General features: G+C 37.8%; 1 pseudogene; it reads right to left on the bottom strand.

Annotated features, from left to right (window-relative positions):
- Positions 1–247: 247 nt before the first annotated feature.
- Positions 248–15,027, bottom strand: LOC118978600 (kinesin-like protein KIF3C; annotated as a pseudogene).
- Positions 15,028–15,622: the final 595 nt, after the last annotated feature.

Here is a 15,622-nt window from a genome sequence, read left to right as displayed (position 1 = left end):
TGTTTTGAGCTTCCATAGAATATTAATTTCAATAATTGTGAGCATATTATTCAGATAAATGGAGTTCAATCAATTACAAATGACACAGGAAAATCCGGGATTTTTTTTTGTTTGTCTGTTTAGAATTACTGCATCACAGAGAACCAGACCACATCAACCATCATGAACAGTTGACTACCCATGCCTCAGGTAGTAGACTGTTGACCACCCATGCTTCAGGTGGTAGACAGACATACAGACCTTGGTCCTAGCTGTAGATCCTGCAGTGGCCAATGAGCTGGACTAGCTCTTCTCCACCTTGGCTCAGAGCCCCTGGGGCGTAGAGAATTAGACACTCACTCATGGCTAAGAGAGTCTTTGTGGTAGTCCAGGAGCCCTTTAAAGAAGTTCCAGTACACCTTTGGAGGGACATAAAAATACTGGATTAGATGTACTGACATAGGTAAAAGGAACAGTTTGATTTTACCTGCATAACCCCTCCCCAAGGCAGCACAGACTAATGCCAAAAGAGACCATCTTGGCTCATGATTCTCACTCAGGAATGAGAGCACGTGAGTGAGCATCCAGATTCCCCTGTCATGCAGGACACAGCTGAGGTGGCCCATTCCTCTTCCACACAGTCCAGAATACTGAGTCATGAGCTGCTTGACTTGGGGTACAGAGGGTTCTGGGAGATTAGCAAGCATCTCAGAGGGCATTAAAAGGATAAGGAATCAATGGTCTTGATTGTTCTGGGTACTCCATCAAGAAGCTTGCCCGTGAGCTTCTAGGGACACCTACACTCTCATTTATTTCAAATGGCCCATGGCCATGAGTGAGCTTGGGCAAATGACTAGCAAATACATGTGTAAATTCATCCTGAATTACAGCCAGCAAGAAGGCACAAATTTGAGCTTTAGCATCATCACTAAGAAAGCAAAAGAAAGGCTATCTGCCACCGACCTGTGTTGCAAGATCAAGAGCAGGCATATAAGATTAAGCATTCCACAAGAGGAAGCACCCAGTGTGGAGCAGGTATAATAACCCCAGTAGGTATGAGAAAATCCAGCAGGGTTGAAATAGAAGGTATTTCTTTCCAGCAGGGTTGAAATAGAAGGTATTTCTTTCCTAAATCAGTCATTGAAGACTGTAGGAATCAACTGATACTTCAAATGTGAAGACAAGACTTCAAGAAATATGAAAAATCAAAACAACAACAAAAGATCACAATAATTTCCCAGGAAATGACCCCTAAAGCCCAGAAATTTGTTTTTTATTTGACAATGAATTCAAAATAGTTGTTTTTTTCCCTTAAGGTCAAAACTTTAAATATCTACTCTCTTAGCAACTTTCAATAGACAATGGATCATTATTAATTATATTCAACATTCTATAATTTATATCCCCTTGGTCTATTAATTTTATAACTGAAAATGTATTCTGTTTGTTTCACCACCCTTCTAGTGGATTGGTGGCAAAAGTAAAGAGAGCTCAAACCTTGGGGGAAAGTCATATTACCCCGCCTCCAGGGAGACTATGATGACAAGAAAAAGACAGTACCTCCCTCTTGCTGGTGGCATTTTCATCTGTCTGTTATTGATTGGAACTGATACCAGTGACTGGAGTTTCCTTGCTCTTCATAGTCCAGGGAAAGCTGGTTCATAATCTTGTTCTCCTGAAGATGTAGAGGTTTTCTATGATTAAGCACTAGAGCTTGCATTCCTCAGTCTGCTCCTTCTGTGCCCGGTCCTGGACATACTCATCATGTTGGTCCTGGATCTCTGCATTCACCACTTGCAGTTTAGCATAGAACTTTCGAGTTTCCTGGTTTTGACTTCCACCTCTTGCTTGCAGGGACATGCAGGTGTCCCAGAGCTACCCAGCTTCCTCGTTTGGGAGCCTCATCCTCTTCTGCATTTCCTGACACTTCATTTCTAACATCTTCTACTGCTTGTTGGTCTGATCCATGATTTTTCTGCCCTCAGCGAGCAGCTTGCTCTCCGTGCCTTGTCTTTGGCTGCCAGCAGCTCTGTGACCTGCTGCTCCTTCTACAGGTCTTCCAGCATCTTCTCCAGCTGGGCTTTCAGTTGGGCAATCACCTCTTAGAATTTCTGCAGCAATCTCTCTTAGAGTAATAGTTCATTCAAGCCTTATTCTTGATGTTCTTGGCTTGGTTGGTAAAACACAAGGTAAAGTATCATAGATGTAAGAATCTGGTCCTAGTATGGCCACCATGATAATCTCGGCATTCCCTTTCCATAGAGTTCTGGAGCATCCAGGGCATCTCAGAGTTCTTGCAGGGGATGTGAGTGTCCCTCTTGCTCATTAGAGCAGTTATTAAATTGCCCAGGGAAGACTAATTTTGGAGTCTTCCTTTCGCCTGTCTATCACCACTCCTTACCACTACCTATGGACTATGTGGCTGTCCTTCAAGTTGTATAGGGGCTTGCTTTGTTCTGCTTCTCACTATTAGGCATATCTACCAGCTTGAGCTTGCACAAATGCACAAATAAGGTCCTGGAAATTAAAACCATGTTTATGGCTTTCCACAGTGATGTCAAAGAAAGCATGGAAGCAGGAATTGACCTCAATACACAGGAATTTCTGTGTACTGCCCATGCCCTGGGTCTGGTTTCCCAAGTTTATCATATGCTCAATTTCCTTATATTCCTGGTGACAAAGGGAGAGAGGTCCTTGATGTCAATGCATCAGGGTTCTAATTCAGCTGTAGTTTCTTGCTAGGCACCTTGGAGAGTGGATCTCAAATCTCCGCCTGGTAATCTCCAAGTAAGAGCCTGGACCAGCTATTGCTAGTTCTAGGAACCCAAATTATGGGGGAAGATATGCTCAAAGACACTGGGATATTGCTATGCAACTTGGACTCTACCCAGGTCCCCTGTGTGGTATAGGTCTTGCCAGTGCCCAATGAGCCACAAGCAAACATCAAAAGTAGAATGGATCAAGCAGAAGAAAAAGTATGTAAATTAGAAGACAAGACTTCTGAAATCATTCAGAGGAATGTAAAGAAAAAATAATAAGAAAGAGTGAAGAAAAGCCAATATGATAAATGGAATACCATTAAAAAATCTGTGAATTAATACAGTCCTAGAAGGAAAGAAGAAGGATGAGAGAAAGAATGCTCATATTAAAGATATAAAGGCTAAGAGCTTCCCAAATCTGGGGAGAGATTTGGACATCTAGTATTGTGAAGATCGTGGGCATCCTAACAAACTCAATTTAAAGAGATCTTTTCCAAGACCATTGTAATATCGTGTCAAGAATTAAAGACAAAGAATCTTCTAAGAAATAAGAGGAAAAAATGCATCTAATTACAAGAAAACTTGTGGGGGCAACTTTCTTCGCAAGTCCCCCCATGTGCCACAGATAGAGTAAACATAACTGAGACATGATGTGATCTTCTTGGGGAGGAGAAGTGGCCAGTTTTCCAGAGGAAAAAGGCCTTGAGCAGTGGCCAGTTTCTCAGAGGAAAAAGGCATTGAGCCCCTTCCTCCAAGGGCTTTTATTGGGTTGTAGTACACAGGAATACAGGGTGGCAAGGATGAAAGAGTAGATAACATTTCAAAGAAACCTGAGGGCTTAGTCTGAATCAGAGTCTGTCAGGAATAGAGTTTTAGAGTTTCCTGCTCGAACCCTTAACATATGAATGAAAGCACTCTTAGCAGAGCAGCTTTCACGGGTTTTACAAGAATTCTTTGTGATGCCAGATTTTCCCCCAGGACATGTTCTAGCAAGAAACTGCACCCCACCCCATTGGCATTCAGGCGTAAGGGGATTGGACCCAGGAAGCGCTTCTCCCAGAGGACATGGAGACTTGGGCTATGTCAAAACCAGTGGGCTAGAGTCCATTGCTCTTTGCTGCAGCCCCTGAGTCCTTCCATGATGGCCTCTGAAGTGATCCTGTCTGGCCTAGTTTGCCCCTCCTCTGAGGGGTCTTACCCCCCAAGGACTTTCAGTCATGCTTTGGGGGCAAGGAAGAAACTGAGGCAGCATTTGCATACCAGAGACAAGCTGTGTCTCCTGCAGTTCGCATTCCAAAGGCCGTCCCTTGCCCTTCGCCACAGGGGGTCAAGTTACAATTCCTGAAACCAGGCAGACAAACTCACCTAAGTCTACCAGTGATTTCACAGCAAGAAGGTCATAGGTCAGGAGGGAGTGGGATGGCACATTCAAACTACTTAAATTAAAAAAAAACTGTCAATCAAGAATATTTATTGAGTAAAGTCAACCTTCAGAAATAAAGACTTTTCCAGACAAATAAAACTTGAGGCATTTCATTACCACTAGTCCTGGCTTACAAGAAATGCTTAAAGGTGTTCCTTAAGCTGAAACATTGGCAGGACATCAATATGAAAACATTTAATAATATTCAACATGCTGGTAAAAGTAGAAGCATATGGTGAAATGCAGCATTCTATGACACTGTAATATATTGGTGTGTTAACCACTTAACTGGGGTATAAGAGTTAAAGGACAAATTTATTAAAAAGAAGTATACCTACTACAATTTGCCAATGAGTACACAACATAATAAGAGCTAAATTGTAAAAATCAAAAACATAAAAGGGAGAAAGTAGAAAGTTAGAGTTTTTGTATGCAATCACAATTGTTAGCATAAAATAGACAGTTATTGCTCAATATGTTTTATGTAAGCCTCATGATAACCACAAAGGAAAAACTTACAACCAGTACACAAAAGATAAAGAAAAATATCAAAGAGTACCTCCATGGAAAATTATCAGTTCACAAAGGAAGCCAGCAAAAGAGGGAGAAGGAAATAAGAAAATTACAAAACAGTGAGAAAACAATTAAAAAGTTATTTGTAAGTCTCTACCTATGAATAATCATTCTAAATGTAAATGAATTGAATTCTTTAATCAAAGGGTAGGGTAGTCAGATGGATAAAAAACAAGAACCAACTATATACCACCAGTAAGGGATTAACGTCAGCTTTAAGAATACATAGGCTCCCAGGGAAAGGCTGGAAAAAGATGTTTCATGCAAATGGAAACAGAGAGCAGGGGTCGCCATACTTCATCACACAAAAGTGACTTTAACTTGAAGCCGTGACAAAGGATAAGGAAATTCATTAATAATGATAAAGAGGGCAAGTTATCAAGAGAATCTAACAATTATGAACAGTTACGCACCCAACATCAGAGCACCTGATACTCTAAAACAAATACTAACAGATTTCAAGGGAGAAATACAAAGTAGAATAATGTAACAATAGTAGGTTACTTCTATATCTCAAATTAGACAGTGGATAGATTGTCCAGAAGAAAAATTAGTGAGGAATTCTTGAACTAAACTTTATATCAAATAGTTCTAAAAGATATGTCCAGAATTAATTATTCTTCTGATTATAGCTGTTGTCCTACTTATACTCTCAAATTTTATATACACTTTAATTCATCTCTGCTTTTTTTCTTGTGTTCCATTGATCTAGCTGCCTATTTGCATGATAATTTTACACTTTTAATAACTGGTTAATTACCCTTGAATATATTATGGATTAATCCACCCATTTTGCTCTTCTTTTGAAGAACTGCCTAAGATAGCTGCCTGCTTACCTTTATTTTTTATTTGTATGATTATTAGCAAGTTTCTCTAACACCATTTTCTAAGTTAGTATTTTTTAGGACTATATTTATTTTGCAAAATAAATACAAATTACCTGAATCTTTATTATAGTTTGTCTATTTACCTGAAAGACTTCCACAAAAATGCTGAATATCAATTCTCTGCTCTTGCTGCTTTAAAGAAAAATCATGTCTCTTTATGTCTCTACAGGATTTTTGTCCAATGATTACAGACTGAGTGTGTATTCTGTAGCACCACACTTCTCATGGAAAGCAACCATGATTTGCTTAGGACAGCTCTTTTCATTCCACTTAAGTACGGCTTTTAGCCAAATGCTGGGAACTCTCCCCAGAATCAGAGGTTGAAATCCTAATCCTCAAAATGATGGTTTTAGGAGATAGATCCTTTAGGAGATAGGCCATGAGTGTGGAGCTCTCGTGAATGGGATTCATGTCTTCATAAAAGAGGATAACACACACCACTCATTCCCCCCCCCCCATAAGGGCTCAGTGAGAAAGTAGCTATCTATGAATCGGGGTGTGAGCCCTCATCAGACATTGAATCTGCCAGTGGCTTGAATTTGGATTTCCCACTCTCCAAAACTGGGAGAAATAGATGCTTGTTGTTTGTAAGAGACCCAGTCTATGATATTCTGTTAAAACCACCTGAACAAAGACACCATGATATGTTCCACTCACAAGCAGTGGCATGAAGTACAATAAAGCAAGTGGAATATCTAACCTTAGAAGGAGCACACTTTGGCTTTGGTCAAAGCAAGTCATAGTTAAGCTAAAAGTCAAAAGGTGGGGAAGTGCACTATGACCACTTTGAGGACATGCCAATGGTGTGTGAATATAAGAATAATATATTGGATCAAAGTATTCAATATACCACATTCTATTCTGTTGACTTCAATTATTCATGTCATTCCCACCTAGAACACATTGGTCTTCAATCCAGCACAACCATATGTCTGATACAATCATGGCATCAGGTTTCAAATCTAAGATAAGGTTTTTATCCAGTCGGAATTCAACTTATCTTAGTACATAGAACTATAAACTAAAAAAAACAAACTATTTGTACTACATAAACCCTATATAAAAAAGGTTGTACAGGAAAAATATACACACACAATACACAATATAATTTTATTATATGTTTTTTACCCTCACCCAAAGACACCTTTTAATCATTGTTTTTGAGAAGGGAGAGAGAGAGAGAAAGAGAGAGATGTCTATGTGAGAGAGAAACACTGACTAGCTGCCCTCTCCTAGCATGCCAACACCAGACCACCCCAACTGCCCCTACCTATGTGGGACAAACCCACAACCTGGGCCAGGAATCAAACCCTGACCTTTTGGTCCACAGGATGATGCTCCAACCAACCGAGCCACACCAGCCAGGGACCACTCTCATTTTAAAAAGGAATCACCAGATACTCATAGCAGTCACTGGTTTATACAGATTTTGAAATATTGGGCAAATGTTACCAGGCATCCAAACTCAAGGTAGTGGGCATAGTACCTCCTTAGGTATTCAGTTGTAATTCCTGACATTGTTTCTCAGGGCTCTTGGCTTCACATTATGCACAACTCTTCCTTTTCTTTCATTCTACGCGGTCATTCTTAAAGGATGAATTGGAATCTATATCTTTTTTGGTGGCTGCCAGCACACCCGGCCTACCTCCTCATGGTTGAAATGTTGAGGCCCAGGTTCTTGGGTTTTTTTTTCTTTTCTTTTTTGGTCTGGATTGAGAATTCTTCATAAAACTTTGTAAGATGTTATGTTTCTGAGCACATCTGGTTGTTGATGTGGCCAAAAGCTATATTCACAATATTTTTTGAAACACGCATTCTTTATTAAACTTAATTATTAGTATTTAATACTCCGGTACTATGTTTCTGTGGGGTTTCATCTTTTTTAGGAGGACAGTTGTTCCTTTAAAAAAAACTTATTCTTTGGTTGGTGTCTAGACAGAATACTTTCCTGTCATAATATTGGTAAAGCGGCAAAGATATAGGTGGGCAAAATATGTCACTTGAGTAGTCATGGTGTCAAAGGAGTGGGAAAGAACCTTACATGCATGTTGAGGACATGACCTGGGTAGGAAAGCAAGAAAGTAAAGAATGTGTGGCAATAACTGCATAAAGCACAGCTACCAAAAATACGATACCTTTCCAATGTCTTCACTTGTTTTGAGTTTTTTATAAATGCTCTAAAGTTTTACTTTAGAAAACTTCATATAGTCCTTTTTAAGTTTTTCCCTAATACTTTAACTTCTTGTTGATATTTTAATTGGAGTTTTTTGCTTTCTACTTTCTACCCATTGTTTCTATAAATGAAAGTTTTTCATTTCTAATATTAATATACATTATCCTGTCTTTTATACTACCTTAAAGAGGCTCTCTTTTTTTAGAATTTTTTCAGTTTGTTGTTTTGTGCTTTCCAAACATATCATTTGTATAGAGATGCTCTCTGGTGGACACTAATATACAAGACAATGATCCTCACACTTAATGCCAACTCTGATTGGTTAAGTTGCATGTTTTTTCCCAAGATCTTATTGGACTCAATACTCAAATTTTGTTCTCTCCATCCTCTTGGCTACATAGTAAAATAATTTTCAAATATTCTTGAATCCAAGTTTGAATCCAACTTTACGTGGCAACTTGACTGCTCCACATGGTGCCCTAATACCTGGCTAAATATTATTGATGGTGTGCATGGACGAATTAGCGTTTGAATCATAAGACTGTGTGAACAAGATTGTCTTCCTCAAGGTGTGTGCACCTCATCCAGCCCACTGTATGCATGGGCAGAAACAAAACTGAGAGTAAAGGATAAATCACACTCACTACCTATCTTTAAGCCAGGACATTTCCTAGTCCTGACAGTGAACTACGCTGTCAGCTCTCCAGCATCTACAGCTTGCAACTGAAGATCATGAAATGTAGTCTCTATAACCATGCAAGTTAAATTCTTAAAGCAAATACACACACACACACACACACACACATATCCAACAACTAAATATGATCATGTAAGGATAGGGTAATTGTGCATCCTAAAGAAGACAGATGACCAAGATTACAAGTTACACACTAAATTTAAAACCAAATATTCTCTAACATTAAATCAGATCCATTTTTTAAAATGTCCAACAATGGAGTGATACAGGTATGTGCCAAGTTGCAAACATTTAAAATTATAAAATTGTGGGGGACATTTCCAATTGTACAAATACTTAGAAAAGGTAACCATAAAATAACACTTATAAACACTTTTGATATAACTTTTAAGGCAATAAAAGGTATGAGAAAGATATTATCCTTCATTATGCATCCTAAGATAATGTTTAATGATAAGGATCATCCCACAGGGAGAATAGAAAGAACAGTATTATAAATTATCGTTCTGATGGTTCTTCTACTTTTGCTTGTCCTCCCTTTGTAGCTCTGGAGTAACAATTTTAGGCACCATGTCCCGGACAATGATGTATTAAAATCTTTCACAGATGCCAAATATTAATAAGTATTCAAACTGTACTCTTATCTCAACTAATTATATATGATACGATGGAAATGTCTGCCAAGGACTGTAGTAGATTGGCTATACCTCACTAATGGTGAGAGGCAAAAGTTTAAAGGCAGATTTAAAAACTCCTTTCTTGTGATTTAATAGAAAGGGTTTAGGCCTAAAACTTAAGTTTAGTGTCGAGGTTAAAAGCTGGCCAATGAGCAGAGAACGCACTGGCACTGTTTGTAGAAACTGTGACACATGCTGGAAAATAATAATCTTAGTGCAATTCTTATTGACTATAGAGGGTTTTTTCTGTTCTTTATATACATATATATATATATTTAAATTTATTTAATTATTTTTCAAGTACAGTATTCTGTCTATTACCCCCATCCTATCCCACTCCCTGTGCTCCCCCCTCCCTCCCATTTCCACCCTTCTCAGTTGTTGTCCATGTATTCTTTATAATTGTTCCTCTAAATCCCTCCCCTATTTCCCCTGAAATTCCCTCCCCTCTCCCCTCTGGTCACTGTCAGCCTGTTCTCTATTTCAGTGTCTTTGGTTATATTTTGCTTGTTTGTTTTGTTCTTTAGCTTCATGTTAAAGGTGAGATCATATGGTATNATGTATCCTTTATATATGTTCCTCTAAATGCCTCCCCTATTTCCCCTGAAATTCCTCCCCTCTCCCCTCTGGTCACTGTCAGCCTGTTCTCTATTTTGGTGTCTTTGGTTATATTTTGCGTGCTTGTTTGTTTTGTTGTTTAGCTTCCTGTTAAAGGTGAGATCATATGGTATTTGTCCTTCAACACCTGGCTTATTTCACTCAGCATAATGCTTTCCAGTTCCATCTATGTTGTTGCAAAAGGTAGGAGCTCCTTCTTTCTTTCTGCAGCATAGAATTCCATTGTGTATATGTACCATAGTTTTTTGACTATAGAGTTTTTAATACTGAAGCAGTTCATTGTGTTCACAAAACATTCTATTATTTGGAATTTTGTTTCTAAACAAAATTCATTGAGAATATCTATTCTAGAAATTTGAGTTGATTAAATTTTAAATGGTAAATACCCTATGCTTAGAGGTAATCATATTTAATTTTCAATTAGAATGTCACTACTTAGATGAAGATTTAAGTAGCTCACTTGTTGTCACTCAAACATTCTAAACCACCCTCAAATTATGCAACAAAGAATAAGAGCTCTAAAAATCCTCGCTGATGACTTTGGAAAGACTTCCTTTACATTGTTCAAGTATGAGAGTAAAAATAGTACATCAGAGTAGATGCTTAGTTGATTCACATGTAACATTGCATTCCTATGATTATTCATAACCTTATCTTTTGTTTCGTTTCAGATCTCAAATTAAATTAAAACAAATATAAGAATTAAAGTCACATTTTTAAATCTTCTGTATTTTACAAAGTATCTTATTACTTATAGAAATTTTTTTTTAGATTTATTTAATTATTGTTCAAGTACAGTTTTCTGTCTTATATTCCCAACCCTGCCTACCCCCATGCTTGTAGAAATTTGATCCTTGTAAAATTGATTAATTGAGACTGCTCTGATTTGTTTCTTTTTACTTTAAGCAGAAACAACAAAGAGCTTAGATGAAGCATTACATTTTTGTATCACTGATTACCTGGAAAAGATTTACACCAATCAAGGAAACAAGCCAATAGGAGCAGGAACTAAAAGTAAATGAGTTCAATGAGGGTGTCACCTCAAGTCAACTGAAAAAAAGAAATACCTTCCTTTGATTTTCATTTAATATTTACCTGTTTGACAATTACAGTTTATTTATTAATGACAGATCTTTTATAACAAACCTTAATTAGATTAATGCTATTCTTCTAATATAAGATCCTTGAGTAGGAGATAAGAATGGCTAATGTTAACCAAAAGCGTTATTTGTATGTGTTGGTGAGATTCATGGACACTTCTTGAGTTACATTTAAAAATTCCTATGCTTTTAACGTAATTTTAAGGCTGATATAAGAATATTTATTTATCTCATACCTAACTCAGATAATTTGGTTTTACTTTGACTATAAATCATAAAATAATACATGAGATTTACAGATAAATCTGTTGCAAATTAATTTGACTTCAAATTTTTTTCCAGATTAAATGCATTTAATTTAACACAGACTTTAATTTAATTTGTTATAAAGCTTAATTCAAGAAATATTCATTTTAAGTATCTACTGACATTGAGCATTATGTAACTTTTATAGATATATTACCTTAAATATATGGGTAATAAGCTGAGTTGTGAAAACAATTTTGCCAGTCTGTTAATATCAGTGAATTAGAGCTAGCCTTGATTTATAAATGGTAGTTGATATCATATTCACTTGTCAGAGTGTCATTTGTGTCCTAAACCACCAACTGCTTGTCACCCCATCACGCATGATGTGTAATCAACAGAGAAAACACACAAGCCCATCTGGCATAATGTCGCAGTCTCTTAAAATGTATGTGAAATTTTAATACATAGACCAGAGTGTTTTTGTAGGAATTTCTGACAAACTTTATTCAGAGAAAGATGTAGTATCTCATATTTGGGGAATATCACACTTAATGTGAGCTGTTACCTACTGTAGTTATGCTAACAGTAAGTTTACATATTTTTAGCTTCAATTTGATACTTTGAACATCTTCTAATGTGACACACAGGCAGTGTACCATTACTCCCTCTATTATAAGGTAAGCTCATACTGGTGAGCATTCTGGATAAGTATTTTAGAGCAAGAATATGGGTCACCAGATAGGTTTAAAAATCTCCAGTCACAATGATTAGAACCAGAAAAAAATGTTCTTTGAAACTCATTTTTAAAGGAAGATTTAGGTGTGCTTTCTCTAAATGGCAGAAGTTCAGGGCTATTTGGATTAATATGCATTATACATACTCTGCAGATTAAGCTAAAAAGCCTAGGAAATGGATGGCCAATGAACCACTTTATCTCTACTCTGCAGGTACCTTGAGTAGTGTGTCAACTGCAACATAATTATAAACCTAGTTTGATGAAGGCAGTGTTATACTAGCTAAAATCATTTTCATTCTTCCCAGAATTTCCCTCAGAGAAATGCAAAGTAATACAGCCTATTTTAAAACAATGCTGTTTTTCTAGTTTTAACCAGTAAAATGTGGCCATAATTAAGAAACAGCTAATGTATTCTTCAGTAGAAAATGGAACAATTATTGTCTATGTTGAGAAACAGGAACAAAATTAAATGTGGATATTGCAAGATTCCCTGATATTTTGAATAGATCGTTTTGATGGCTTTTAAATCAAAATCACTCATTCAAAGTTGTTTGAATTCTGAAAATATGTTTTGAATATTTAAATATACATCTAAATGAAATGTAAGGCGGAAGCAACTAGAAAATAGATAGAAAAATGAATTTTGGCATCACTGATTTAGGTATTTGGGAGAAATGCATGAACACATAAATTTATATGAATATAGATATATATACATATGCAAGTATTTTGCATGTACCCAAATTTGATACAAGTAAGTTGGACAATAATTTCAGCTCATTTTTAAAAGCATACTTTGGAACTTCACTATATGTCTTTGGAATGGACCCATAAAGATGTTTACATCAAAACTTCCAGGATTTATGAATTCCAGGATTTACATTATATGTCAGAATGAATTTTACCATTGTCATTGGGGTTATAAACCTTAATATAGGGAGATTATCTTGGATTATTTTACTGAGTTGAATCCAATCACATGAGTTTCTAAAGGCTGGGAACTTTCCAAATGGAGGTCAATGAGATGGGGTAGCAGAAGTCAGAGATATTCAAAGCATAAAGAGGGACTTGACCCACTGTTGCTAGAGGAGGGCACCTAGAAAGTACGAAGAAAAATATAGACGGCATCCGGAAGCAAAGCCAGATCCCCGACAGACACCCTGTGAAGAAACAGGGGCCCTAGTCCTACCATCACAGGGGAATGAGATTGGCCCAACTGCAACAACTTTGGAAGCAGATCATTCCCCAGAGCCTCCAGTAGGGAGGGTCAACACTGTGCTTTCAGCTTTATGAAACCCTAGCCTACACTCACTTCTGACCTACCACACCTGGAGAATGATAAATTTGTGTTATTTTAGGCCATGACATTAGTAGAAATCTGTTATGGCAGCAAGTGAAAATTAATACACCGTTTTTAAGCTGACAGACAGAGATATAATTTAGTCAGTGTGTTTCATTTAGCTAATTTTCATGTTAGTGACCTCTCACTGTGCTCATATACTCCATGTGATGATAGTCATGGGTGAGAATATGGCCCAAATGGAAGACGATCCATAGTCACAAGTGTTTCTATCTTTCTGTTTGTTCTCCCCTTGTAGTTCCCACGCTAGACCTTTGGTAGCTACATCTTCTTACCCCTTTGTTTAACCATCTTGTACACATTCTGCAAATCTTACTTTTTTTTTCAGGAGAAGCTAAAGACGAACCTCCTTGTTCTCTCCCCTCCCCACCAAATCAATAACAACAAACAAGTGAACTAAACCGTTAACCTTAAAACAAAAGGCCAAAGTAAGAGGCGACAAGGCTTTATCTGCGATTTAAAAAATCAGTAGCGTTTTGGAAGCACTGGTTCAAGCCGAACTCCAAACAGTGCTCTGATGAGGAAATATGGTCAAGGGGTGATAATTATGAGAAAGGGAAGGGGAACAGCTCCAGCAAGAGATGAAGGCATTTCTACTGGTGTAGATGAGCTTCCATAGCGACACTACTTCTAAAGAACGTTTTGAAGTGTCAGGCTGGCAGTCGTCCGTTTAGGAGTCATATCTGCTTTCTTGTTATTCTCGTGGATAGTGCTCTGGAGTACAAAGTTGCTTTAGGTCTGTTCCAGGGGTTGTTTTGTACCATTTAGCACTCCAACATTTAAGGTATAAGACGTGCTAGGCTGTGTTTTGGGGAAGGCAGCTCTGACTTTATTTTAAAGTGTCTTCATTTATATTGTTTTTACATCTCTGTATAAGATTAATACCATTGTTTTGAGGCAAGACAGTAAGAAGCTAGGAAAATTCCTGAGCAAGTGAAATGGGGAATCTCAGACTAGATATTAAACAAGGCCAAACAGTTTGAACAACTTACAGCCAGACAGTGAATCATAAAACCTTACCTTCCCTAACCAAGGACGCTCAAGAAAAAATGGTTTGTACCTCCCCTCCTCAACCAGAGACAATACATAGCTTTAATTACCATGGTCAGGGAAATAGAGAATAGAGAATAGAGACCCAATTAATGCCATTCGTGCCAGCCAAACCCAAGGATGGATGAAGTCAAGGGAACAAATAACAAAAACCCTATTAGAGCCAGACAGGCCCAAGATAAAAATAAAATAACAAGGCAAAACAAGAATAATCCCAAACTCCACTGCACACCCATTCGGATGCATCAGTATATTAAAAATGCTCATGGAAGATTAATGAATCTGCTGAAACCATTCCCTAGGATTCTCAACCACAGAAGAGAGAGAAAACCCTCAGGACAGAGGACAGCAGTGTGGACTTGCTCTAGAGCAAGCCCGTACCCCTTTCTCAAGTATAAACTTTGTATTTACTCCCAGACTCTAAGGGTCTTCACTAGACTTGCAGCCAGCACCGCTGGTTCTGGGCTTACCCCCATCCTGTCGCCGAGGCCACCTTTTTCTCCGACTTTCCCGTGAGTTAAAAGCAGCTTCGCCTTGCCTCACTCTACCACTGACTTTTACTCCCAGTGAGCTAACTGCAGCCCCGCCTTGGCTCACTTCTTCCCAGTAAACATACTCTCAAAATCACCAGGACTTGTGCTGTGAAATCTTTCCCGCACCAAATCAAGAACCCTCACATTACAAGCCAGCCTGAGGCAGACCTCCTCTGATCCTGGTCCCCATCTGGTAACAGCTTTAGTCCACATTTCGACCTAATTTTGCTAGTGGCACAGGCTGCCTGAGGAAACAAATGCTGTTTTCCTTTTAAAACAAGACCGCCACAGCATTTGTTTTCCAGTGTTAACTGCAGAGTCCAGGTACTCCTTCGCAACCTTCGATCCACCTAACAGCCTCACTTCACTCCTCCTCAGGTCTGGGGAATCCCTCAATCTCATTCCAGACACAAAAAGAGACAGGCCGATAAGTCTTAATCAAATTAGTAGTCAAATTAGTCACTTACCTTCCTCTACTCAGATTGTCTGTTTTTATGTGGAATGATTTCATTTGTTGGATAGAACTTCTTCCCTAAATGAAGTAAACTGACATTAAGTTATTCTTTGTTTTAAATGTTACTATTGCTGTGTATTCAATATTAGCAATTTCCAATAAAAGCAATCAGGATTATTTTTTCATAACACCAGATATAATTCATGGATTGTTCAAAAATATTCTACTAGTTTTATATAAAACTATATAGTGTGCATCAGCACACATAATATACATCAATATCTGAATGAATGCTTGAAAATTGTGGCTTACTGTATATCTACACAGTACCATTATTGTATTCAAATTAATGAA

The sequence above is a fragment of the Sturnira hondurensis genome, unplaced genomic scaffold (assembly GCF_014824575.4).
Source record: "Sturnira hondurensis isolate 20B ecotype Veracruz unplaced genomic scaffold, ASM1482457v3 Scaffold0022017, whole genome shotgun sequence".
In the NCBI taxonomy this organism is placed as follows: Eukaryota; Metazoa; Chordata; class Mammalia; order Chiroptera; family Phyllostomidae; genus Sturnira; species Sturnira hondurensis.
The sequence above is the reverse complement of the archived record's forward strand: the minus strand, read 5'-3'. Positions and strand labels throughout refer to the sequence as shown.